The following is a 27,654-nucleotide window of genomic DNA, read 5'->3' on the forward strand; positions in this document are numbered from 1 at the left end:
GCTAAACATATGCACATAGCACAGGCACACAGGCCTCTGGATTCTGCAGCCAACCATGCATTCCTGTCATATCTAACAAGGAATAGAAAAGTGCTCCCCTCCTATTTTCATTTTGCAGCATTCCTACAGTGTACAAGGCCATAAAAGCATCTTCATCTGGGAGACAGGGATACAGCATCATTTGGATGTAACTGCGGTGTAAGGATTGCTCAATATAAAAATGTATAGGAAATACAAGCATCTGAGATTGTGACATACGAGGGAGCAGATGGAAGAAAAATCTGGTGTGGTGCCCTTCTCAGAAAGGTAGGATTCAGTTTCAAGATTTTTAGTGCAGACACAACTATAATATTCCCTCATGACCTACAGTTTTTTTTTTGTGGTAGTAATAGGCTGCATGTCTTTTTGGATGTATGATTCTATGCACAATAATTACAGTCAGATTAAGACTATTGGCAGAATGATTTTCTTCATTTTATATCCACAGGAGAGGAATTGCTATAAGGAAAATGTCAGTGAAATTAACCATGCGTGGAAGTTATTAGCATTTAAGGGTTTTAGGGCATTTTGGGGTGTTACAGCCAACATCAGAGGATGTCACACAAAATGTAAATAATCTAAAATTGCTTATTGTAGCTTTCGTGCAGATGTACAGTGACACACATGGTGTTATTATACTGAGAATACATGTATATATATATATATATATATATATATATATATATATATATATATATATATATATATATATATATATATATATATATATATATATATATATATATATATAATAACAAAAAGGAACTGCACTTACTGGATTTATCTTAAAGAAAAAGACAAAATGATTACGTTACGCTGACGTTTCGAGGTCCAGAGACCCCTTCCTCCAACCTCGAATCGTCACATAATTTAATACATTTGTCTTTTTATTTAAGATAAATCCAGCGAGTGCAGTTCTTTTTTGTTATTATAGAAGTATTAATTGATCTGGCACCCTGGTAGCTGTGCTGATGTGAAGTGGGAGTGCTATACTTGGGGACTATATATATATATATATATATATATATATATATATATATATATATATATATTTGAATACACACAATTATTTTTCTTCACTGCATTAGAATTCTTAAATTATTGATTTATTACATTTATAGAATTCCACTAGTGTATACGAATATAACAAGAATGTCATTAATTTTAAAAGTACGCCAAGGGTATTGTAAAGCACCAAAAAACTAAATACAAAGGTTTGGAGCAATTTAACAGACGAATCAAGGTAATTTTGTGAGTTGAATATAACTGTCATGATGCAAACTGTATTAAAAAAGACACAATATTGTCTTAAAGATGACAGGCCAGATTACAAGTGGTACACAAATGTTTTATTTTCACTCGAGTGCTAATTGCGCTCAAAATAAAAAATTAGCACAGCAGCATTAGCACGCGTATTATGCGTTGAAAGTAAAATTTAGCATGTGAGCAAAGGAACAAGGCGCACTAACTTCAGGACTTCAAATATCGCAACCGCGATAACTCCTCCCTATAGACTTCTATGGGACACGCTGAAAAAATGCCTTTTAGTTACAGCTCATGTGCTAACCTGACACTGCGCTAGACAAACTGCACTAAAGCCAAAGGTGCGTTAGGATTAAGAATACTTTACATTCCTATGTTCTTTTTATTTATAAATGTATATTTCTATCTATATATGATTATTTTTTTGTAAAACATATATAGTGAAAATATTTTTTTTAACCCTTACACTTTACTTCAGATCTCAAGTTGCTCTAAATATTCTAGCGCAGTTTCGGCTTTCTCTTGAGTGTACACGATAACTTTCAGCTTGTAATAAGCACGTAAGTTAAAGATCTCCATTGAAAGTATAGGTTGTGCTAGAGAGACAAAGCTGCGCTAACCCTTCTCTGGTAAATGCGAGTTATACCATAATACCCAAATGTTTAAACACTTGAAAGTGATGCAGCATAGCTGTAAAAAGCTGACTAGAAAATATCACCTGAACATCTCTATGTAAAAAAGAAAGATATTTTACCTCAAAAGTTCCTCAGTAGCCACATCCCATTGTAAAGGACTTCTAAGCAGCAAATTAGTATTTCTGTCCCGGGACAGCTAAGGGGTTGAGCCTTGTGCACTCTCATAGTAAAGGAAGTTTACTATGAAATCTCATGAGAGTTAAGTGAAATCTCATGAGATCACAGTAAAATAGTTTATGACCTCAGCACTGCTGATGCTGATTGGCTGCAGTTAATTTCCTAATAAAAAATGTTTTACCTGCAGCTGGGCAGCAGCTAAGTATAACTTTTTACGCAGAACTTACTCTGCTGAGCTGAGGAGATTGTGAGGTAAAATATCTTCCTTTTTTACATAGAGATGCTCAGGTGATATTTTCCTGTCAACTTTTTACAGTTATACTGCATCAGTTTCAAGTGATTTAGCATATGAGTATTATGTCCTTTTAAGTCACACTCTAATGTAAGCGCAGTCTAGCGATATTGTGTATCGCATTGCACGCTATCATTAGCTCGCCACTTGTAATCTAGCCCACCATTTTTAAACTTAAAGTTTAAGCTCTGACTCTATGATAAAGTTACTTTACTTTTGGGATCCAGCTCATAGGGTTAGTATAAATGCCAACAGGTTATAGACAAATTCCATTAAAAATTAATTAGGGATTGGTCTAGTGCATGGTAATCTAATGAATTAAAGGGACACTGAACCCAAATTTTTTCTTTCATAATTCAGATAGAGCATGACATTTTAAGCAACTTTCTAATGTACTCCTATTATCAATTTTTCTTCATTCTCTCGATATCTTTATTTTAAAAGCAGGAATAGAAAATCTTAGCAGCCAGCCAATTTTAGTTTCAGCACCATGGATAGCGCTTGCTTATTGGAGGCTTACATTTACCCACCAATAAGCAAGCTTAAAGGGCCATGATACCCAAATGTTGAAACACTTGAATGTGATGCAGCATAGCTGTAAAAAGCTGACTAGAAAATATCACCTGAACATCTCTATGTTAAAAAAGAAAGATATTTTACCTCAAAAGTTCCTCAGTAGCCACCTCCCATTGTAAAGGACTTCTAAGCAGCAAATCAGTAGGTCTGTCCCAGGATAGGCAAAGGAGTGAGCTTCGTGAACACTCATTTTATTTCCCTATTCAGTTTAAGGAAGTTTACCATGAAATCTCATGAGAGTTAAGTCAGATCTCATGAGATCACAGTAAAAGAGTTCATGGCCTCAGTACGGTTGATGCTGATTGGTTGCTGTTCATTTCTTCTTTTTTTTTTTTTTTTTTAACCTGCAGCTGGGCAGCAGCTGAATTATAACTTTTTACACAGAACTTACTCTGCTGAGCTGAGGAGATTGTGAGGTAAAATATCTTCCTTTTTTACATAGAGATGCTCAGGTGATATTTTACTGTCAGCTTTTTACAGTTATACTGCATCAGTTTCAAGTGATTTAGCATATGAGTATTATGTCCTTTTAAGTCACACTCTAATGTAAGCGCAGTCTAGCGATATTGTGTATCGCATTGCACGCTATCATTAGCTCGCCACTTGTAATCTAGCCCACCATTTTTAAACTTAAAGTTTAAGCTCTGACTCTATGATAAAGTTACTTTACTTTTGGGATGACTTACAATTTCAGGGACATAATAAAGGAAAATAAAATAGAAAACAATGGCTGTTTTAACCTGTTTTTAGCTCAGCACCATGCGCTGCTTACTCCACATCTGATAAGTATGCTACATGGACTGTGCACAGAACATACCTACCAATCAGCTCTGTGGCGCATGTGCAAAGCGCACACACAAAATGCTAATAAAATGTAAAAAAGGCTAAAGCTACTGAAAAGTGACAAAAGAGAGTGCATTTCTTAACACAAATTGAGTTCTACTTCTCTAAAGAGAGTAAGTGTTTTTAGATAAACAGTCTATCCACACTAGCTTTAGTTATTAGCCAGTAGCATCTTCAAGCTCTAGCACAGCAACAAAAAGAGAGGAAAATGTGTTTCCATTGTAAGTGATGATCAATGTTGCTGAATATTCATAATATTTGACAAGGTTAAATTGACAGCAGTGAAACAAGCTATGCATCTTGTATCCTGTGTCTTTTTTACACAGATATGTAGTTGCTGCTACCCTGATGTTCCTATACAGTAGATGGTGTAGTAGGTCACAGACGTGCAATAGTGAATGTTGACAGATCCATTTTAAAAGTTCTGTGATAGTGTATGGTTTCAAGTTGAAGTGCAAGTATTCTGTACCATTCTGAATCAGTTGCAGTTCTAGGGGTGTTGAGGGGTATTATGCACCCCCATTCATTGCTGTAGAATCCCCAAAACGTTTAAGATGCCAGCTGCTCTGAATTCGCAAAGCATTGGCATCTCCAGAAATTATGTACAGGAAGGGCACTTCCAGGATGCCTACCACCATTTTGTGGGCGGGGCGGGGCTGAAAGGGGTAGGGTGATCTTGTGGTGGGCGGAGTAGAGTTGGGCAGAGTGGGGGATTTGAGCAGAGTAGTGTTGGGAAAACAATCAACCCAAGTTGAAGGGGCTAGAGCCCCCTGGTTCCCCCTAGAAACATCACTGTAGCAAAGTAGTGAATTTGTAACATGTCCTGTGTGCTATAAAGTGCAACAAGAGAGGTACAGAATGTAGCATGATGGGGATTAAAAAAATCAATAATGGTAGAAAAAGGTAATAAAAGATGTGCCCCCAATTATCCCTCGCACCCTCAATATTTACATTTGTGCTCAGCTTTTTGCACTCCCATATTGTTTGGTCTAAAACCTCCCCTGGCTGGCACTGACACAGTGTCTGCATGTCCAGTCAGATTTCAGCGGACTTTTTATCACAATTTTATGTTAAATTATATATAGTTATGGAATGCTACATTATGTTGTTTAAGTAAGGTGAACGGAGGTTAGGGGGCCGATTTATCAAGCTTCGTATGGAGCTTGTTGCCCCTTGTTTCCGGCGAGCCTTCTAAAGACCGCTGCTCCATAACTTGTCTGCCTGCTCTGAGGCGGCGGACAGAAATCAACCCAATTGAATACGATTGGCTTGATTGACACCCCCTGCTAGTGGCTGATTGACCGCGAATCTGCAGGGGGTGGCATTGCACCAGTAGTTCACAAGAACTGCTGGTGCAATGATAAATGCCGACAGCGCATGCTGTCGACATTTATCGATGTTGGTGGACATGAAACGCTACATCGTATCGTGTCTGCTCGCACATTATTAAATATACCACTAAATGTGAAACAATATGTTTGAATTATTAGGTAATAATGGTTCCTACACTGGTCTTAAGCATGTATGCTGGTCCAACAATACACTTTTGTGTATTATCTATGACGGCCTTTTGGGCATTCCTACAAATTAAAGAACATGAAACCCAAATAGTTGCTTTCATGATTCAGATAGAGAACACAATTTCAAACAACATTCCAATTGACTTCATTCTTTAGATCTTTTGTTGAAGAAATAGCAATGCAAATGGATTAGCCAATTACACGAGGCATCTATGTGCAGCCACCAATCAGAAGCTACTGAGCCTATTTAGATATGCTTTTAAACAAAGAATATCAAGAGAATTATGCAAATTAGATAATAGAAGTAAATTGGAAAGTTGTTTCAAATTGTATGTTCTTTCTAAATCATGAAAGAAAAAAATGTGGGTTTCATGTCCCTTTAAAGCTATTTTGTGAAACAGCTTGTTTTACTGACAAAAAAATATGGGAAAAACTAAGGTATGATGTGTGAGGGTGCCTCTCAGGTAAAGAACCAAAACTAATTCAATGTAATGTGTGCACTCCCATATTTTTTGGTCTAGAGCCTCCCCTGGCTAGCACTTACTCGGTGACTGCATGGCCAGTCAAATTTCAGTGGACACTAAGGTTGTATGATTCCCAGTAAACACTTCTATTTTTTTATTTTATTATTATGGGTGGTGTAGTTCTGTGCTATACATTTTCAGTAAACTGGACACAATTTTGGCCGTAACTTGAAGTCACAATGGGAAGATATTTAATTGAGCATTGAGTACGGACCATGTGATCTCTGTTCATGTTGATATTAAGATTAGTATTTAAGGATAGATGTACAAGTATATGAAATCATTTTTAGCCTGCATTTTGGAAACTCATTAAAGTATGGAACGTATTTACAATTGTCAGTACTACCATCAAGCAGAACATAGCATACTACTGAAGTTGATGTGTGCCTGAATAAATATTTAGAAACTTGCTACTTAATTAGTAACCAAGACTGTAGTTTTTAGCATTTTGTTATGGATATCAAGAACAAGAAGTTTAAATACTGTTTAATTTATTTGAATGAATTTAATATTACAGTTGGGAGAACTTAAATGTCAATATTATTTTTAGTATGGTTTAGGAATCTACAATAATTGAATCTAAGTCTAAAGTGAGGTGGTCTTGGGTATTCATAAAATTCACTATTTCCCAGGCCACTTATTCCCCAAAACATATATCTTTATGTACAAAATCCTAAAAAATAATCTCAGCGCTACAAGGTCAGTAGGATCAGATAAAGTGTAAAAAAATAAAAAAATAAATCCTCAACGCGTTTCGTCTGTTCTCTTAAGAATAAAGTAAATTCCAAGTGTGATAGAAACAATAAAGAAATCTGGTATTGCATCTCACTGGGACTTTATAGACCATTTGAGTCCTGTTACTTGTAAAGCATAGTTTCTTTTAGCCTTGTTTTACGCATTGGCGTTATTAATACATTGTACGATAGTCTTTTTTGTGTTTTACTTCATAATTTAACAATGGATCTTTAAATGTTGAACAGTAAAACACAAGATTATTGTGTCATCTCTATGATGAAATGACCTCAAGCAAAAAACAAATACATAAAGGTGTCTGCACTAGTATATGCCAGGACCAAAATAATGGTCTCAATTATATGACATGTATATTGTATGAGTAAGACTTTATTTGGCACTGCAGCGCTAAGAACTTTATAACATTTCACTCTCACTATCCACAAAAACATATGACGCTAACAAATCTTACAGAATATTAACGCAAACTCATTTTCTGACCCCCCCCCTGACTTATACCATATTCATTTGTAATTAATGTTTTCTCTACACCTGATTTGTTTCTAAATTTAAAGTACAGAAAAAAATATTTATAAAATGCTTTTTTTTGTATCCTACAATTACAAAGTTATACAAACTAATTGAAAATAAAGGCTATTTGTTAGTATGCATGCAGGTCTCGACGTGCTACTAAATGGAATCTTCTGTGGTTTCACTTCATAACTCCACCTTGACTGTCGTAGAAAGCTTACCCTGTTCTTGGGAACATTTTACCTTTTAACAGCGTTAACAGCTGACACATCAGCACATCCTCATAACTCATTCTGCACTTTTGTGGTTGTTATTTAGGAGATCTATTCATACATTTAAAGTTGGTAAGTTTATAAACAAAGATGGGATTTCTATATATTTAAAAATTGTGTTTGATTAGATTATTCGTTATCTTTATGTTTATTATTTGTATAATATGTTGTATATGTAGTGTAGGCTTTTAAACAGTTACCGTTTGCTTGTGCACTTGTGATTTAGTAAGTTTCTGCATCAAAACATTTTGTTTTTGGAACAAAAAAAAGTTAGGTTTTGTCTAATGCTGAAAAAGATGCTCGGTTTCTTTTGATTGATGTGCATAAGCAGATACAATCATATGTTCAAGCAAATATAAGCTTTCAGGCTGCTATATGGCTATATAGTCGCTCTACAGCATGAATACTTAACCACATCTCTGCCAGAGAATCGTTCCACTTGTATAAGATGGAACTCAGCCAATTTGCAGCAATCATTGTTCATTTGCCCTCTCTTTCCTTACACTAGCTGAGTGTTATAGAATATAATGTAAAAGAGATGGTTGTTTAATACTATTTCTGGCATATTTCTTTAGAATAAAAAAAATAGAAATGTAATCGGTCACTGAGCAATCAAACCTGTAATATTAAAGGGTCTTTATAATGGTAAAATGACATGCACTAATTTGTTACAGCATTTAATTATAACACTAGCGACCCCGCAATGCTATGCATTTATCCCTCCTCATAAAGGGGTTAAACATATAGCTTAAGAAACACAATAGAGCCACAGAGAACTGCTGGTCAAACGGCTGTTCACCCAATCAGCAGCAGTAGTTGCACAGCTGTTTTCTATTGCTACCGCTGAAGATTGTTTGCTGCAGCTCCTGTCTGATACTTTAACTATGTGTTTAAACCATTTGCACATAGTATTGCAGGTTTGCTAGTGTTAAAATAACATGCTGTAATAAATTAGAGCAAAACATTTTTCTACTATTATGGCCCTTTAATGCCCTAGATTTCTAAAAGGTCTCCCATCTTTTTACATCATCCACGGAGGCAATCATTTATTGTAAAGCGGGCAGACACTGATGGATGTATATCCCAGAAAAACTTCCTGTGGCTCTTAATAGCATTACTGCCCAAGAACAGCGTCTTCTCAAGCAGGAGCCTAAAGTCAGGCAGGGAACCTGAAGTTATGTTATGAGTGACATCTTATGTGTCATGCAAAGCCGGGCGGACATGATTCGCTACAGCGAATCATGTCCGCCCAGCACTTGATAAATTGACCCCATAGAGTCTTTATGAGTAGAGCATGGTGAGCCTAAGTATAAGTGAAAAAATACAAATATATCCCTTTGAGGAAACTGTTTATAACATAAACACTACTCTCCTTCCTTAAAGGGATACTAAACCAAATTTTTTTATTTCATGATTCAGATTGAGCATGAGATTTTAAGCACCTTTCTAATTTACTCCAATTATCAATTTTTCTTTGTTCTCATGCTATCTTGATTTGAAAAAGCAGTACTGTAAGCTTAAGAGCCAGACCATTTTTTGTTCAGCACCTGGGTAGCACTTGCTGATTTGTGGCTAAATGTAGCAAACCAATCAGCAGCTCTACCAAGGTCCTGAACTAAAAAATGGGCCGGCTCCTAACCTTTTATTACTGCTTTTTCAAATCAAGATAACATGAGAACAAAGAAAAATTGATAATAGGAGTAAATTAGAAAGTTGCTTAAAATTGTATGCTCTATCTGAATCATGAAAGAAAAAATATGGGGTTAGTATCCATTTAAAAATATTAAGGATATATTATTTGGATCCAGTTGGATACATTGTGAACACTGGGTAACAATTTTCTGAAAATCAGTGTAAGCTTTTCTGACAAACTTTGTAACGGATTGGTTAACCCTATTAAACCATCATCAATTGAAATCTAACTTTAAGTTACAATGGCAATCAATTTTTGACTAAATAATTTGTTATACGTACATTAATTTGTGTTTTTAACCTTACCATTATATATTAGATTTTTTAATATTCACACATATATTTATGTATATAGATACAGTTTTAGTTTAAGAGGATATCCTATTGATATTGATACCGTTAACAATATATTCTATATTAATATATTTCTGAGTTTATATATCCTATAGAAATATATTGTTGTGTTCTAATCTTGTTTATGTTTGATTGATATGTATTGATAGTATAGATTTAATATGTTTATACCGGATATATAATAAATATAGTTTTTAATAATATTGCCTTTATATACTGGTTCATCTAGAGAAAGTGTCTTCCTTTTTTGGAATACCACTTATATCCTATGTGCATATATATTTTTATACAAAACTGATATAAATTGTTTTTATTAAATTACAATAGGACATTTTTTATTAATAATATATTTTTCCTTCATTCAATTGATTTCTCATATCCCATCCAGCAGCTTTTTAGCGCTTCTCCCATGCAAACTTTTTGATTTTTCCATTTTGAGAGGTTTGGGTATCACCTCTCTACTAAGGAGATAGCTAGGCTGGACATAAAGTGTCTTCTCATTATTGTTTTTCTCATATAAGTGAAAAAACTCCTCTAGAACACCCTGGAAAACCCACGTCCAGACCCTCAAAAGACCTTTATCTAGATTACAAGTGGAGCTCAATGGATAGTGAGATATCTTGAGCTAGAATAACACACAATCTGGAATAACAAGTGGATGGTTAAAATTTTTAACCAGAGAATCTTATCGCGGCAGCATTTTTTTTTAGCGCATCCTATAATCCAAAGAACAATGCAAAATACCGCTCTAAAATTTAGAGCTTTTTGAGACATTAAGTAAATCATTATTATTATTAGAATAGCACAGAACTATATGAAGAACTAAATTTTTTGTGCACCATTGGCATAGCGATTGAGCGATATCCGACATTCATTTTACTGCGCTCCCCCATAGAAGATTTAGAGTAACCATGCTATCCAACATGCAGATGTGGGCATGCACTAGACCAGTGATAGCTAACCTTGGCACTCCAGATGTTTTGAATCTACATTTCCCATGCACTTAGGCACTCTGTAGTCTAGTTTAGCATCATGGGAAATGTAGTTCTGAATCATCAAGGGTGCCGAGGTAGCCATCACTCCTCTAGACTATTGCTTGAACGATAAACAAATAACTTTTGACTTGTAATATGAGCACTCGAGCGATGTTAACACACAATAGTGCTAATAGTTTTGCGCTGCACTTGTAACTTAGGCCCTTTTGTTTTTGACAGCGAGACTACTTTACAACTAAAACAGACATGCAAATATTTTATAATTACAAACAATTATATAAATATTTTTGTCTGTTTTCCTAAGAGTTGTAGTTGTAATTATTGTTTTTCTGCATTACTAGCAGTTTGCATTTGATGTACAAGATATTGTGTTTTAGGAACCTTACTCAACTATAGACGTTAAAGGTATAGTAACCACCTAGGGCTCGATTTATCAAGCCGTTCACCTGTCTACGACTGCAGGTTCTCACTACCACTGCAGGTTCTAACTACGACTGCAGGTTCTCACTACGACTGCAGGTTCTAACTACGACTGCAGGTTCTCACTACGACTGCAGGTTCTCACTATGACTGCAGGTTCTCACAAGAGAACCTGCAGTCTGTATTTATCAAGCAGAGATCATCAGGCAGCCACTTCCTAGCCTCCTCTCCACCTCTTAGGTGGAGAATTTCAATATTCCCAGTCTCCTCCGACTGGGGAGATTGACAGCTCCTGCTCGCACGTGATTGACTGTGCGCTGGCAGGGGTCAGTGTTGCACAAGAGCGCAAAATAGCATTAATTATACAGGTAGCCCTCAATTTACGCCGGGGTTAGGTTCCAGAAGGAATGGTTGTAAATCAAAACCATTGTAAATTGAAACCCAGTTTATAATGTAAGTCAATGGGAAGTGAGGGAGATAGGTTCCAGGACCCTCTCAAAATTGTCATAAGTAACACCTAATACATTATTTTTAAAGCTTTGAAATGTAGACTTTAAATGCTAAACAGCATTATAAACCTAATAAAATAACCACACAACACAGAATATATAATTAAACTAAGTTAAATGAACAAAAACATTTGCTAAACAGCATTATAAACCTAATACAATTATCACACAACACAGACTTCACTTGCATTTTTCTGCAAACAGTTATTTATATGCATTCCAATCTGGACTGATTTATAGACAGGAAGATCTTGTTCCTTTGAAATCTGCTCGATAGCTCAGGTCTGGTTAAACTGATTAATTTCAGCTTGCTTGGATTTGCTGCAACACAAGCGGACAGCTCCACCTACTGGCTATTTTAATAAATGCACTGCTTCTCAATGCTTTTCAATAGCAGTCACATGACTGGAAAAAAGGTTGTTATTCTGAAACTGTGTAAATTGAACCGTTGTAAAACGAGGGCCACCTGTATTTGAATGATTTATTTTGCCCCTTATTTCCTGTAATTTAAATCTGAAGGCATGGAATAGCAAACTGCAGATTATCAAGGTGAACCCTGCTACATATCTTTCCCTAATTGTGCACACGCAACTGCAAAATAACTCAATTTATACTAGCAAAATGTGCTAATTAGCCTTGTTTTCTGCAGAATAAAGTCTGGATTGGCTCCTCCAAATAAGACAAATGGTGGGTGTAGTTTGGCTATTGAAAAACAAATACAATTAACAAGATGTTAATTTGTTTTAAAAATGTTTAGACTTGGCTGATATGTTATTCTATAGCAACACAACAGACATGTCTTGTAATTACACCCACTAACAAAATTATGGAAAATATAGATGAAGCAATAATCAATGGATTTGGGAAATGATCTCACCAGCCAGCAACCTCATGTCTCTGAATCTAGCCCAGTGAGTGCTTTATATGAAATGCTTGTTTGTGTGCTTTTCCCACTTGACACAAACTATTCACCAGTGTTCTTGTCAGCTGTTTACACAAGTGTCAGCAGTTGTATTTATTTACACTGTAGTCTCATTATTATTTATTAAAGTATTTATAGAAACTTAGAGCAGCAATTTTAAGAAACTTTCTAATTTACTCCTATTATCAAATTGTCTTTGTTCTCTTGCTATCTTTATTTAAAAAAAAAAAGGCATCTAAACTAAGGAGTCAGACTTTTTTGGTTCAGTACCCGGACAGCACTTGTTTATTGGTGGGTGAATTTATCCATCAATCAGCAAGAACAACCCAGGTTGTTCACCAAAAATGGGCCGGCATCTAAACTTACATTCTTGCTTTTCAAATAAAGATACCAAGAGAATGAAGACAATTTGATAATAAGAGTAAATTAGATGCTCTATCTGAATCACAAAAGAAACAATTTCGGTTCAGTGTCCCTTTAACTTTACCCTTATATTTTTAATATTTAAACCACTAATATAATTGTAAAAAATAATTTACATATTATTGTAAAACTAATCTTTGCTTTGAATACATATCTACCACGTATTTAAAGGGATATAAAACCCAATTTTTTTCTTTCATGATTCAGAAAGAGCATGCAATTTTAAGCAACTTTCTAATTTCCTCCTATTATCAATTTATCTTTGTTCTCTTGGTATCTTTTTTTTAAAATCAGGAATGTACGCATAGGAGTCGGGCCTATTTTTGGTTCAGCACCTGGGTAACGCATGCTGATTGGTGGCTAAATGTACATTCCTGCTTTTTCAAATAAAGATACCACAAGAACAAAGAACAATTTATAATAAAAGTAAATTAGAAAGTTGCCTAAAATCTGAATCATCAAAGAAATAAATTTGCTTTCACATCCCTTTTAAATTTAACAACCCTTTAATTTGCATATGTATGTGGCAACAACTTTTTTTATTAAATATTCCTTTTAGTTTACCTCATTTAAATAAGAAATGTTTTGACATCTTCTCTCTGAGGTGAAAGTAAAAAACAAAAAGCATTCTATTATTCCCTTATGCTTCAATTCAATAAGCAAGTTCATTCTTTTTATCTGCTCATACAAAAGGAATTATTCTCTTAGGTGCTACAGAGGATCATTTGTCAGATTCTCATTGAAAATTAATACATTTGCATTAAAAAAGAAATTAATTCTGATCCTCATGTCATGCTAAAAATTTGATTTCTTCTCACAGCATAAAAATATAATTTCTTATCATGCTCTCCCACCTACATAAGATTTGGTATAACCCAATTCATACATTCTAGGTGCAATCTAATCAAGGCCTATTCCCTCCTGCTCAATGATGTTCTTAAAAGGACACTAAAGCAGACATCCCAACTCTCCCTGAAGTTCAGGGAGTCTCCCTGATTGTAATAGCGGCTCCCTGATGCCAGCAAATGGAATGCAATCTCCCTGAAACTCCAAGTACCATGATCCAATGTGGCCCAAATCCGGAAAAGTGTTTCTTTAAGGAATGCTTTTAGTTGCTGGGACGTTATAGAGGCCTCAAAGCATGCATCAGTTACCAAAAAGCCCCCACTGATTCTAATAAAATAAAACACAAATACTGCCTTATTTACTGCACGTAATTAAACTTCGTATTCTAAAATATTGAAGCATTCAACAAGCATACGACCACTGGAAAATAGGTTTGTTGTATGTGGTTGTGCAATAGGCTACTTTTTAAAATGTGACTTCAGTGGGAAGCTACTTTAATGATAAGTCCCTATCTTATTTTTGGTTTCAAGGTGTCCAATATATGACTGGGAGGGGGGGGGGGGGCGTGTGGAAGCGCAGTAGCGGGTAAAGCCACCTCCCTGAAATGAGTTTTTGCAGGTTGGGATGTCTGAGTAAAGTCAAAATTAAACTGTCATGATACAGACCAAAGATGAATTTGTAAACAACTCTCCAATTTACATCTATCACCAAATTTGCTTTTTTTCTCTTGATATCTTTTTTTAAAGAGCGTACCTAGGTGGGCTCAGGAGCAGCAATGCACTACTGGGAGCTAGCTGTACATATTGGGTGAACTGATGACAAGAGGCATATATGTACAGCCACCAATCAGTAGCTAGCTACTAGACCTTCCTCATGAAAGTCTATTACGTGCACCCGCGCTTTTGAACATCCAGATGTTTTCACTGTCTAGACCAGGGATTGACAAACCTAGGTGCCAAGGAGCCATTTACACCTTGACGTTAGGTCCTGTAAATCTGGTTTAGAGTCCCCAAGACACCGATGAGTGCCCCCCCCCCCACTTCCTCCACCAGTAACATCTAAGATTTAATAAACTTTAATGTTCGAAATGTTAGCACTTACCCTAAAGCATTGTGGGGTTTGAAGCTGCATTCCGTCTCCAGGATGACGTCTCTGTATCATCCTCTCATGTCACATATGTAATCCAAAAAACGTCTGTTGATATCGACTGCAGCAATTACTGGAAGTCCATGCTGTAACCATATAAATGTGAAAGAGAGCAGCCCAAGAGGAAAAGTTTAAAACAATAAAACGTTATTGATTTACTTTAAAAATAGTGTTAACTCTGTACTGGCACATGGATCCTGCTAGTCATATTACTGGACGCGTTTCACATCTTTTACGATAAACTAAGGCGCAAATTTAGTGTTTTGAGTTTTTTGATAAAAGCTTGACAAGTTTTCCTGTTAAAAAAAGATATTTAAAGGGACACTGAACCCAAATTTTTTTCTTTTGTGATTCAGATAGAGCATGCAATTTTAAGCAACTTTCTAATGTACTCCTGTTATCAATTTTTATTTGCTCTCTTGCTATCTTTATTTGAAAAAGAAGGTATCTATGCTTTTTTGGGGGTTCAGACCTCTGGACAGCACTTTTTTATTGGTGGATGAATTTATCCACCAATCAGCAAGGACAACCCAGGTTGTTCACTAAAAATGGGCCGGCATCCAAACTTACATTCTTGCATTTCAAATAAAGATACCAAGAGAATGAAGAAAATGTGATAATAGGAGTAAATTAGAAAGTTGCTTAAAATTTCATGCTCTATCTGAATCATGAAAGAAAAAAATTGGGTTCAGTGTTCCTTTAAGTGTTGCAAGAAAAAACAGTGAGATCTGTAGGGCAAAAATGTTTACAGAATTATGCTTGGATTTGAGAGACAATAAGATATACGCCCATGGAACGCCAATGTTCATCCCATTTTATGAAAGAAAAAAAAAAAAATTACGCTTATAAGTTGAAATTTCTATGTGTTTTTTGCACATCCAGTGCACTTAAATGACGATTCATGCTGTTTATTTAATATAATTCATTCCTGTGTAATTTAAATACAAATATTACATTTTTGTTAAAATACGATTTTTAATGAACAATTTTATTACGGTTTTTAATGCACCTTAAAAATAAAAAATAAATCCTGTGTATTTTTGTGTAAATGATTAAATTATTCATTTAGTATGATTTTTAAATTACGATATTCATTGTGCACTTTTGTAATGTATGCGTCTTCTTCCTTTCGAAAATGCAGTATACGCCCCTTAGCGAGACACCTTGTTTTCAGGGTAAATAGAGGCTTTAGAGAATTCCACCAGTGAAATAGAATTACTGGTGAGCATTCTTAAATAATGTCGCCAGCCCATAGACCTTTACAGAATGGGGCCCTAAGATATGATACATATTTTCGGAACCACAACAGTATGTCTGAAGGCTAAGACATCCTTTATCTTTAACATAATAGAACATGGATAGAAAAATTGTGTACATTTTCCCTTTGCAAAATACACCTTTAAAAATAAAATAAAAAATGCAATAATTGTCATTTCCTTTCTATAACACAAGCTTTAAGGACCTTTTTTTCTGCAATGTAAACTCCATTTGAGTTGATTAATTTTTAATTATGTGCAAGGTCAAGGGATAACGTAACCTAATGCTGGTTTGGAGACAGCAGCTATTTCGTTGTATGATGCACACTTAGGGAGCACTTAGCAGCATCTGAGACCAAAACGCAGGAAACATAATCCTGTTATGTGTGACTCAGTTTTGAGACGTTTGTATTACGTATTTTGTATTTCTATTTAACCTCAAAATTCATCTTTTGTCATACAGGGGTCTATTTATCAAGCTCCGAACGGAGCTTGATGCCCCGTGTTTCTGGCGAGCCTTCAGGCTCGCCAACAACAGAAGTTATGAAGCAGCGGTCTAAAGACAGCTGCTCCATAACCTGCCCGCCTGCTCTGAGGCGGCAGACAGACATCGCCGAAAATTAACCCGATCCAATATGATCGGGTTGATAGACACCCACCGCTGATGGTGGCCGATTGGCCGCGAATCTGAAGGGGGCGGCGTTGCATCAGCAGTTCACAAGAACTGCTGGTGTAATGATAAATGCCGAAAGCGTATGCTGTCGGCATTTATCGATGTGCGGCAGACATGGTTCGCTACAGCGGATCATGTTCGCCCGCACAATGATAAATGGACCCCAAAGTCTGGCCAGACTTAAAGGGACATTTCGGTCAAAACTGAAATGCACATAAAATAATTACATATTTGAATAGAAACATATTTACAACATACATATATTTGCAAAAACACTCCTTGTAAAATGTATTACTGTTTTTAGTGCTAACATTTTTCTCTGCACATGCATGTGAAGCACAGCTAGATATTCTCAGTGCACCAGCATTTTTTATACTATAGGTGCACCAGTGGGGATTGTATTGTGTCAGCAATTAACAAATTGAGTCATTACCAGATGGAACAAGCACCTTAGGCTCTCTCAGAAAGTGCTGTGTATAAAATGCTGGTGCACAGAGCATACGTAAAGGGACAGTCAACACCAGAATTTTTTTTTTTTTTTAAAAGATAGACAATCCCTTTATTACCCATTCCCCAGTTTTGCATAACCAACACAGTTATAGTAATACACGTTTTACCTCTGTAATTACCTTGTATCTAAGCCTCTGCAAACTGCCCCCTTATTACAGTTCTTTTGACAGACTGGCATTTTAGCCAATCAGTGCTGACTCCTAGGTAACTTCACGTGCGTGAGCTCAATATTATCTATATGAAACACATGAACTAACATCCTCTAGTGGTGAAAAACTGTCAAAATGCATTCACATAAGATGCGGCCTTTAAGGGCTTAGAAATTAGCATGTGAACATCCTAGGTTGATCTTTCAACTACGAATACCAAAAGAACAAAGCAAAATTGGTGATCAAAGTAAACTGGAAAGTTGTTTAAAATGACATGCTCTATTTGAATCATGAAAGTATATTTTGGACTTGACTGTCCCTTTAAATAAACTTTAAACAGCTATAGCTTTTACTAGAAGCATTTTTGATAATACATGTACAGTATATTACAAAAAATGCTTCTATTCAGAAGTGAAATACACCTGTGTGCATTCCAATTTTGGCTGGAATGTTTCTTTAAGACAGCGAACAAGCTACATTTGTGGATATTTAATTTTATGCAAGTATCCTTATTTTTTTGTACTTTATTACATTGTAACATTGCTTTTATATATTATATGTTTTAATAAATATATATATATATAAACAATATTGTTTGAGCACTGTCTATTGTTAATTACTTAAGAGTTGTATAGCTTCTACTTTGTGTTTAAGTAATTGAACATGTTTACCCTCTAAAACTTCTTATAGAATACCTTCTTTTATATGAATCTAAGAAAAAAATTACTACAATGCTTTTTTAATATTTAAACCAAATATATGTTTTAAACATTAAAAATAGCAGAGTAAACAAAGTAAAAAACAACAACTATGTTTAATTTCAATTGAGTATGAGACTAAACTGAATATAACATAAGGGAATATCTTGGTCTTAAGCATTTCGACTATGACCAATAGCGTGAACCGTAGACCTAAGATTTATTTAAAGGGACACTCAATTCAAAATGAAACTTTCATGATTCAGATAGAACAGCAATTTTAAACAACTTTTCAATTTACTTCCATTAACAAAATGTGCAGCCTTTTTAAGTCACCAGCTCCTACTGAACATGTTCAAGAATTCATAGAAAATATGTATATGCATTTGTGATTGGCTGATGGCTGTCACGTGATACAGGAGGAGTGGAAACCCACATTACCATGTGACAGCCATCAGCCAATAACAAATGCATATACACGTGAATTCTGTGAAATTTGTCAGAAAATAAATCTACTACTCATTTGAAGGTCAGACTTCAAGATTTATCAAGTAGTGGATGCTGCAATCTACCCCCCATAGTTTCAGGGTCCCTGAAACATAAGTTAAACATAAGTTAAAGATCGAATACGATTGGGATGATTGACACCCCCTGGTAGGGGCGAATATTCATGGGGCGGTGTTGCACAAGCATTTCACACGAAACGCTTGTGCAATGATAAACGCTGACAGCGTATGCTGTTAGTATTTATCAATGTCGGGCGGACATGATAAATAAGCCCCTTAATGCTATTGTATTGTCTAGTTATCATGCATTTGTTGATTATAGAAATCTAATGTATTTACTGATCCTTTAAACATTTCAAGGGAATCAGTTGTTAATAAATTAGCAAATAGATATTGAGGAGCTAGTTGCTAAAATCAAAATTTTGGACTATTTAATAGCTCAAGTAACATATTTCATCACATATAACTTCTGGTAAAGGGTTTCTAAATTATATTTAATTTAGTTTTATTAATTTTTAATTATATTAAAAGATTTTTATTAAAATTAATATCGTTTGAACTAAAGACACTTGTCTACTTGAATGAGCTTTGTCTTTTTTTTCCTGTTCATCAACGAATCTCTATTTTCTCTTAGAACAACAGGGTTGTGTTTTGATTGTACTGGAAGTATCAGCCTGCACATGATCACTACAAGAGTTTGGGATTTTGCCATAGTTTCTTCCAGTAATACAATAACAACGCTAACATGGTTTTTGCAGACACACACTTACAGAAACAAAAAAAAACACCAATAAAATCCATGTAAGCAAAAGCTTTACATTTATATATATATATATATATATATATATATATATATATATATATATATATATATATATAGTTTAACACACAAATCTCTTAAAATCTCCAATTATAATCCATGAGAATTTGCCATCGAAAATGCTGAGCTTTTTCACATTCTAATCATTTATGGGCGTGACTATTTAAAGGGCCACTAAACCCAATTTTTTTCTTTCATGATTCAGATAGAGAATACAAATTTAAACAACGTTCCAATTTACTTCGATTATTTATTTAGCTTCATGTTTTAGATATCCTTTCTGGAATAAATAGAAATGTACATTAGTGAGCCAATCACACAAGGCTTCTGTGTGCAGCAACCAATCAGCAGCTACTGAGCCTATCTAGATATGCTTTTCAATAAAGAGTATATGAAGAGAATAAAACCAATTAGATAATAGAAGTAAATTAGAAAGTTGTTTATAATTGCACGCTCTTTCTAAATCACAAAAGAAAAAATTTGGGTTTCATGTCCCTTTAAATTAGGTAAATCGTGCAAGCTACATCTAAAATATCCCATACCTACATTCAGATTGGGTAAATGCAAAAAAAAAAACCAACAACAATATTATATAAGAAACAGGATTTTCACTTATTAACAAACACATAAGTAAAATTTATGATGACTGATTTATGTGTTTGAATGCAGGTTTTTCACTTATATAATAAAAACTAATGCTATGTGTAATTAGCACTCATATAATTTTGTTTCATTTTTAATAGTTTTATCAATAAAGGACCAGTAGACATACAGTAGATAGGATACAGTAGATTTGCATAATTAACAGATGCATGATGAAAAGACAATGCAATAGGTAGTTTTTTTTGGAACTTCAAATGAGTAGTAGATTTTTTTCTGACAAATTCAAAGTTATGCCTATTTCTACTCCCCTTTACCATGTGACAGCCATCAGCCAATCACAAATGCATATACGTATATTCTGTGAATTCTTGCACATGCTCAGTAGGATCTGGTGACTCAAAAAGTGTAAATATACAAACACTGTGCACATTTTGTTAAATTGGAAAGTGCTCTATCTGAATCAATGAAGTTTAATTTTGCCTTAAAGGACCATTAAACCCAAAAATTTTCTTTCACGATTCAGATATACAATTTTAAACAACATTCCAATTTACTTCTATTATCTAATTTGCTGCAATCTTTGTATATACTTTGTTAAAGAAATAGCAATGTACATTGGTGAGCCAATCGCATGAGGCATCTATGTGCAGCCACCAATCAGAAGCTACTGAGCATATCTAGATATGCTTTTCAGGAAAGAATATCAAGAGAATGAAGCAAATTAGATAATAGAAGTAAATTAGAAAGTTGTTTAAAATGGTATTCTGTATCTAAATCATGAAATAAAAAATGTGGGTTTAATGTCCCTTTAAATGTCCCTTTAATATATTTTAAATTATATCTGTATATTTCGGAGTGCCCATGCACTGAGAGTTTATTGCATTCATGAATAAACATTAAGATAATCTTATTTTCTGTATATACATTTCATAGTTTAAAGTATGGTTTGAAAGGTATTTTTTAACTTTTTTTTATTAAACTAGGACATGACTGTGTTTATTAAAATGTGAACTCAGCATCAAAAAATGTAAACATTTAAAAAAGCTTTCTGGAAAGTCAAGCTATTCCACTTGACACAGATCATATTTTTGTTTTCCAAGAAGGCTAAAGTATTAGAGAGACAAAAACACATAAAAAGTTATGCAAAATGCTTTTTGAAGCTTTTCATTTGAAGACACTTTTCATTTTACTTCTATTATCAATTTTACTTTTGATCTCTTGACATCCTTTGTTAAAAAAGAATATGTACATATCCTACGCTACGGAATTTGGCGGCACTATACAAATAAATGATAATGATAATAATAATAATATACTACTAGGAGCTAGCTCCTGATTGGTGGTTACATATATTTGTCTCTTGTAATTGGCTCACCAGTTGTTTTCAGAGAGTTCTCAGAACTGTTGTGTTGCTCTAGAGTGGACTTTAGCTACGGGAATAAAAACAAAGGGGTCATTTACAATTTTGGTGATTTCCCCCTGAAAATGCTTTTTGCTTTATGGCCAAATTGGGAGCTGAGTTTCTCAAGTGATCACAATGTTATATCGTATTGTCTGTTAAAAACCTGCAACCTTCTTTACTGAGATGACGGTCACAAATGCTGGTTCAAGTTTAGAACTTCAGAATTGTATGCATTGTCATGAACAAGTTAGTGCGCATGGAGGTCCCGATAAAAATCCGTTATACGCAATTTCATTTAAGGGTCTCTTAGAAAAATACAAAACAGCAAGATTTACAGTTTAACCCCTAGGCACTGTTAGGAAGTTTCATGCCATCCTATGATTTTAAAGTCATGTGCTGTTAGGAACGTCCTACCTTATATGGCGTCCTCAGTCTTCCCTTTTTGCGCAATGAAAAATCAGACTGGTGGGGCGTGCCTAGCAGCATAGGCAGTCCCTCAAGAACCGATCCTTGATGTCACATTATCACACTGATGATCTTGTGATTTTATTTTTCTAGTAAGTGTTTACATGAGAACTTTGTTCCAATGTTAACCACTTAATTCTGGCATGACGTGGTTAAAAAAAAGCTAAAATCCTGCTTAAAAAAACATATATTTAAAGGGACACTGGACCCAAATTTTTTCTTTTGTGATTCAGATAGAGCATGAAATTTTAAGCAACTTTGTAATTTACTCCTATTATCAAATGTTCCTTATTCTCTTGGTATCTTTATTTGAAATGCAAGAATGTAAGTTTAGATGCCGGCCCATTTTTGGTGAACAACCTAGGTTGTCCTTGCTGATTGGTGGATAAATTCATCCACCAATCAAAAACTGCTGTCCAGAGTGCTGAATCAAGAAAAAAGCTTAGATGCCTTCTTTTTTTATATAAGGATAGCAAGAGAAAGAAGAAACATTGATAATAGGAGTAAATTAGAACGTTGCTTAAAATTGCATGCTCTATCTGAATCATGAAAGAAAAATTTTGGGTTCAGTGTCCCTTTAAGTGTTTACTCGTATTCACCATCTTGTTTGTAGATAGGGTCATTTGTCATCCAGATTCCTTAAATTGAACTGTTTGATGTCTTCCAGGGGCTTGTGTTAGTATTATTGTGGAGCATATTGATACATTGTTGGAGCGGTCTGTGTCTGATCCTGCAGTCATGGTGAATATTGGCACAAAGGACAGTGGTAAAAGGAGATGAAGGTCCTTGCTTTAAAAGTGCTTCCCAAATCCCTGAAATAATTTTTTTGAAAACTCCAAGGCAGTATTTTCTGAGATATTACCAGTGTTATGGTCTAACCAAATAAGGCAGAAGGAACTAAGGGCAGATAATTCCTGATTAAAAGGTGTGGCGTGAAAATAACTTTTCAATTGGGTATAATTTGTACAGTAAGGATGGATTGCACCTGAATAACTTGGGAGTATGTGTGTTGCGAGAGAGGATGGTAGCACATTTAGAAAGGGGGAGGAGGGTCAGTCTAATAGAACTGACAGATTAGTCTGGGAAAATGGTGCATCTGAAATATCTCAGAGCATGAACAATGAAAGGGTACACTTAGAAAATATCACATGGTAAATTTGGAGGGAACAGCACTAAATCGCAACAGAAAGCACAAGGTAATTAAATGTAAATGCAAGAAACATGACAGGTAGAATGGGGTAGCTGGAGCTTTTAGCAGCATTAGAGGAATATGCTATTATCAGTGTAACTGAAACCTGGTGGGATGATTTTACATGACTGGGCAGGTAACACAAAGGGTTATTCTTTATTTAGGAAACATAAGGTTAATAAAGGGGAGGAGGAATTTGCATGTAGATATTTATGATGTTACAGGTGATGATGTGCAGGCACTGTAGGTTGAAATGAAGAGTAGGAAAAAATACTAAAAAATATTAATAGGAACAAGCCCCCCAACATTAGTGGCATAGAGGAAACTCAACAGCTAATACAAATAGGAAAGGCTGTAAATGCCAGTCTTGTAATCATGGGAGATTTTACCTCCTCAAAGATAACCTCATATCAACATTATTAGAGGAGCCAACTAGAAATAAAGCTATACTGGATTTAATGTTATAACATAATACAGAAATTACATGTTTGAAATCAGTTTCCATAAGCAGTGTTACAAGAGTCCAAAGAAGTGTTTTTAATTTTAAAAAAGCAAAAATCAATGATTTAAGGAAATCATTAAACTGCATAGATTGGTACAAAATGGAGAACATTTAAAACTTTGTTAAAAATATACATTTCAAAACTATAATACATGGTTACAAAAGTAAAAGCAACAAAAATGTGAATTAGAGAAAACATAATTAGGGAAAAAAGTAGTTTGAAGAGGACGGGTAAGGGAGTATTTAAAGATGAAAGAGGAAATATAGTTGGGAGTGAGGCTGTTGAGTTCTTTGTAAGTTAGAGTTCATTCTTTGAATTGCGATCTGGAGTGTATGGGGAGCCATTGTAGAGACTGATAGAGCGGAGCAGCTGATGAAGATCGACAACTTAGGTGGATGAGTCTAGCTGAAGCATTCATGATAGATTGAAGGGGGAGAGGCGGTGTTTGGGAAGGCCATTTAGAATTAAATTGCAATAGTCAATGCATGAAAAAATGAAGGAATTAATTTGTATTTTTGTCATTTCTTTAGAAAAGAAAAAGGTCAAATTCTGGAAATGTTGCTTAGATGTGCACGTAGAGTGAATGTGAGTTCAGAGTGAAGTGTGACCCCAAGACAGTAGACCTGGGGTGAGGTGTTGAAAATAGAGTCTCCAACTGTAAGAGAAATGTCAGGTGTTGGATGTCTCGAAGAGGGGGTAATAAGAAGCAGCTCAGTTTTAGACAGTTTGAGTTGGAAAAAAGTGTGTGGACATCCAAGAGGAAATTGCAGAGAGACAGTTAGTAATCTGGTTGAGTAAAGAGGGACAGATATCAGTGGAGGAAAGATAGATTTGGGTATCATCAGCGTATAAGTGGCACTGTAAGCCAAAGGAGGATATACGTTTTCCAAGGGAGAATGCATAGAGAGAGAGAAAAAAGCAAGGGACCCAAGACAGAGCCTTACGGTACTCCAACTGAGAGAGGCAAAGGATCAGAGGATATGCAGTTAAAGGGAACTGTAAAGTGAACATAGGATTTTTAATTCACCAATTATCCTTCCTATATCGGCCAATATATCCTCCCTCAGTCAAAGTAAGACTCTATATGAAATAATTATCCCCTGGTCAGTGGTCACATGAAAATCAGTCACATGATCGCTTCAACCAGTCCAATTTCACTATAATATAAACATAGTCCATTTGTAGTATAGCTCACCCCAGATCCCTGTAATGAGATCAACCCTATGAAATCTACTGAAAGATCTGCCATGCATCTAGTAAGCTGAAAAAAAGTTGAGATAATTAATCATTCCACATTTGAAAACTCGGGTCAGATGTAAAGGGCATAGAGTAGTCTGAAGGTGCAGTCTGGGTAATCTGGAGGCCTTTTTTTATCTGAGCAGGGTTTGGGTGAGCCTACGGTTGCCATTTTTTTGTAGAAAATAATAAGGAAGACTAAGGAATCGACAAATTTAATTTAGGAAATTGACCAATTCAAAAGTAGTTATTGAAAAAGACACTTTATTTTACTATTTGTAAAAGTTTGGTACAACAAAATTCTTTAGGCTAGTTATCATCTTTCACAAAATTCAACAACTTATAATAATTTCCTTTATCTAGGTGGCTTTTGGGATAACTATAATGCAGTGCTGTTTTCTATATGTTGAATCTGAAGTAGATTTGCTGCACATGTGCAAACAAGTCAGCACTGGAATTCAGTGAAAGCTAGATTTCAAAATGATAAAACCCCTGACTTGAAGGAGAAGCTAGATTTCAAAATGATAAAACCCATGACTTGAGGGAGAAGCTAGATTTCAAAATGGTAAAACCCATGGCTAGTGGGAGAGGCTAGATTTCAAAATAGTAAAACCCATGACTTGAGGGAGAAGCTAGATTTCAAAATGGTAAAACCCATGGCTAGTGGGAGAGGCTAGATTTCAAAATGATAAAACCCATGACTTGAGGGAGAAGCTAGATTTCAAAATGGTAAAACCCATGGCTAGTGGGAGAGGCTAGATTTCAAAATGGTAAAACCCATGGCTAGTGGGAGAGGCTAGATTTCAAAATGGTAAAACCCATGGCTAGAGGGAGCCGGAGGATAATCTCAATACTATGTGGATAAAATATTCCTAGTGTTCAGTTTTCTAAGTGACTTTACTTTGTTTGTATTGCAGAAAAAACCCTGAGGAAGGAGGCCTATTGCCACAAGGAAGCTCTCATATGGCAGGTAAATAGTAAAAAAAAAAAAAAGTCAAACAGTTTTAACTAAGGCTAATAATGGGTTTAAGTTTGTAAGAGAGTATGGTTTCTTCTCTTAATGAGGAGGGGAGGAATAAAAGGGGGGGGGGGGAGTAATTTGAGCATGATGACAATTCTCTTAGAGGGACATGAAACCCAAAAATGTCATGATTTAGGTAGAACATACAATTTTAAACAACTTTCCAGTTTACTTCTATTATCAAATGTGTTTCATTCTCTTGGTATCATTTGTTGAAGGAGCAGCAATTCACTACTGGTTTCAAACTGAACACATGTGTGAGCCGATGACAATCGGTATATATATGCAGCCACCAATCAGCAGCTAGAACCTAGGTTCTTTGCTTCTCCTGAGCTTACTTAGATACACCTTTCAATAAAGGATAACAAGAGAAGGAAGCAAATTAAATAATACAAATTGTTTGCTCTGTCTAAATCATGAAAGTCTAATCATGACTTTATCTCACTATGCTCCTGACACAAATAAAGTTTGTTTAAAAATATCAAACAATACTTTTCTTTTTAATGTGAACATTCAAAAAAAACATATTTTTACCAAAAAACACATCAGATGTTCTTTTTACCATCGCATGTTAGAGTATTTGTTAACACTTGTTCTTTTTATTAAATGTGAATTAAAAATGGATTATTCTAGACTAGAGGTTTAGGGGCATATTTATCAAGCTCCGTATCGAGCTTGATGCCCCGTGTTTCTGGCGAGTCTTCAGGTTCACCGGAAACACAAGTTATGAAGCAGCGGTCTAAAAAGCGCTGTTCCATAACCTGTTTGCCTGCTCTGAGGTGGCAGACAGACATCGCCAGAAATCAACCCAATCGTATTTGATAGAGGCTGATTGGCCGCGAATCTGCAGGTGGCGGTATTGCACCAGCAGTTCACAAGAACTGCTGGTGTAATGATAAATGCCCACAGCATATGCTGTCGGCATTTATCGATGTGCAGCGGACATGATCCGCAATATCGGATCATGTCCGCTCGCACAATGATAATTCGGCCCCTTAGATAAAAGGTAATCACAGAGGTAAAAAGTATATTAATATAACAGTGTTGGTTATGCAGAACTGGGGAATATGTAATAAAGGGATTATCTATCTTTATAAACAATACAAATTCTGGAGTAGACTGTCCCTTAAAGAATGGGAACTGGGAAAAACATCTGTCTCTAAGAGGTTAAAATAAAGATAAATCAGTCAAGTGAATCTAACAAAAATATTATTTAATTTCCAGCATTTCTTAGTGATACCAAAGAGAAAGGACCTCCAGTGCAGGCTCATACCCTACGGGAGTTCGAAGAGGTACGTTATTAGGCAATTGTATCCATTCACGTGGTCATTCACGTGGCAAGGGGTGTATATAGCAGTTTGAGCCAGAGCTCAATAATTTGTCTCTTAGTACTGATGAGGAGCCATAAATTACAACCCATGTACTGAATTCCTCATATCAAATATGTAACAACAACCATCAAAAACATTTCTAGGTAAACACTTTAAAAGTCCTTTAAAAGCAGTAGGAACTCATTATCCACACTTGAGCAATATTAGTACTTAAACGCATAGAACATCATGTCATTACAATACTTTTCTGTAGCCTTGCTGTAAATATACTTACTGACCCAATGTAAAATTATTCTGAATTCATTAAAACCTTGACTGTTGCAGTTGTTTTGTAATGGCCAACCCCCCCCCCCCATACCACCACCACCTCCACCTCTACTGCACCAGAGAACTCTGGGTAAGATATGCAAATAAAATATACAATATCTCAAAAGTGTTGCTTCCATACTGTGTCTGACCATATCCCCTTATAGGGTAAGTGCAACAAAACAGAAACCACTTCTGGACAGCTGTTTCAAGTTTATTAACTCTCATCAGCAGAAGATATGTTTGTTTTGCTACTTAGTCAAGGGAATTTCCTT

At 35.3% G+C, this 27,654-nt stretch overlaps 1 long non-coding RNA gene across 1 annotated transcript; it reads left to right on the forward strand.

Annotated features, from left to right (window-relative positions):
- Window positions 1-7,348: 7,348 nt before the first annotated feature.
- Window positions 7,349-27,034, forward strand: LOC128640659 (uncharacterized). The gene is made up of 3 exons (XR_008399381.1): window positions 7,349-7,476; window positions 25,639-25,691; window positions 26,967-27,034. It is a non-coding gene; the product is annotated as an uncharacterized LOC128640659 (long non-coding RNA).
- The last annotated feature ends 620 nt before the right edge of the window (window positions 27,035-27,654 follow it).

This window comes from Bombina bombina, chromosome 10, assembly GCF_027579735.1.
Source record: "Bombina bombina isolate aBomBom1 chromosome 10, aBomBom1.pri, whole genome shotgun sequence".
Lineage (NCBI taxonomy): Eukaryota > Metazoa > Chordata > Amphibia > Anura > Bombinatoridae > Bombina > Bombina bombina.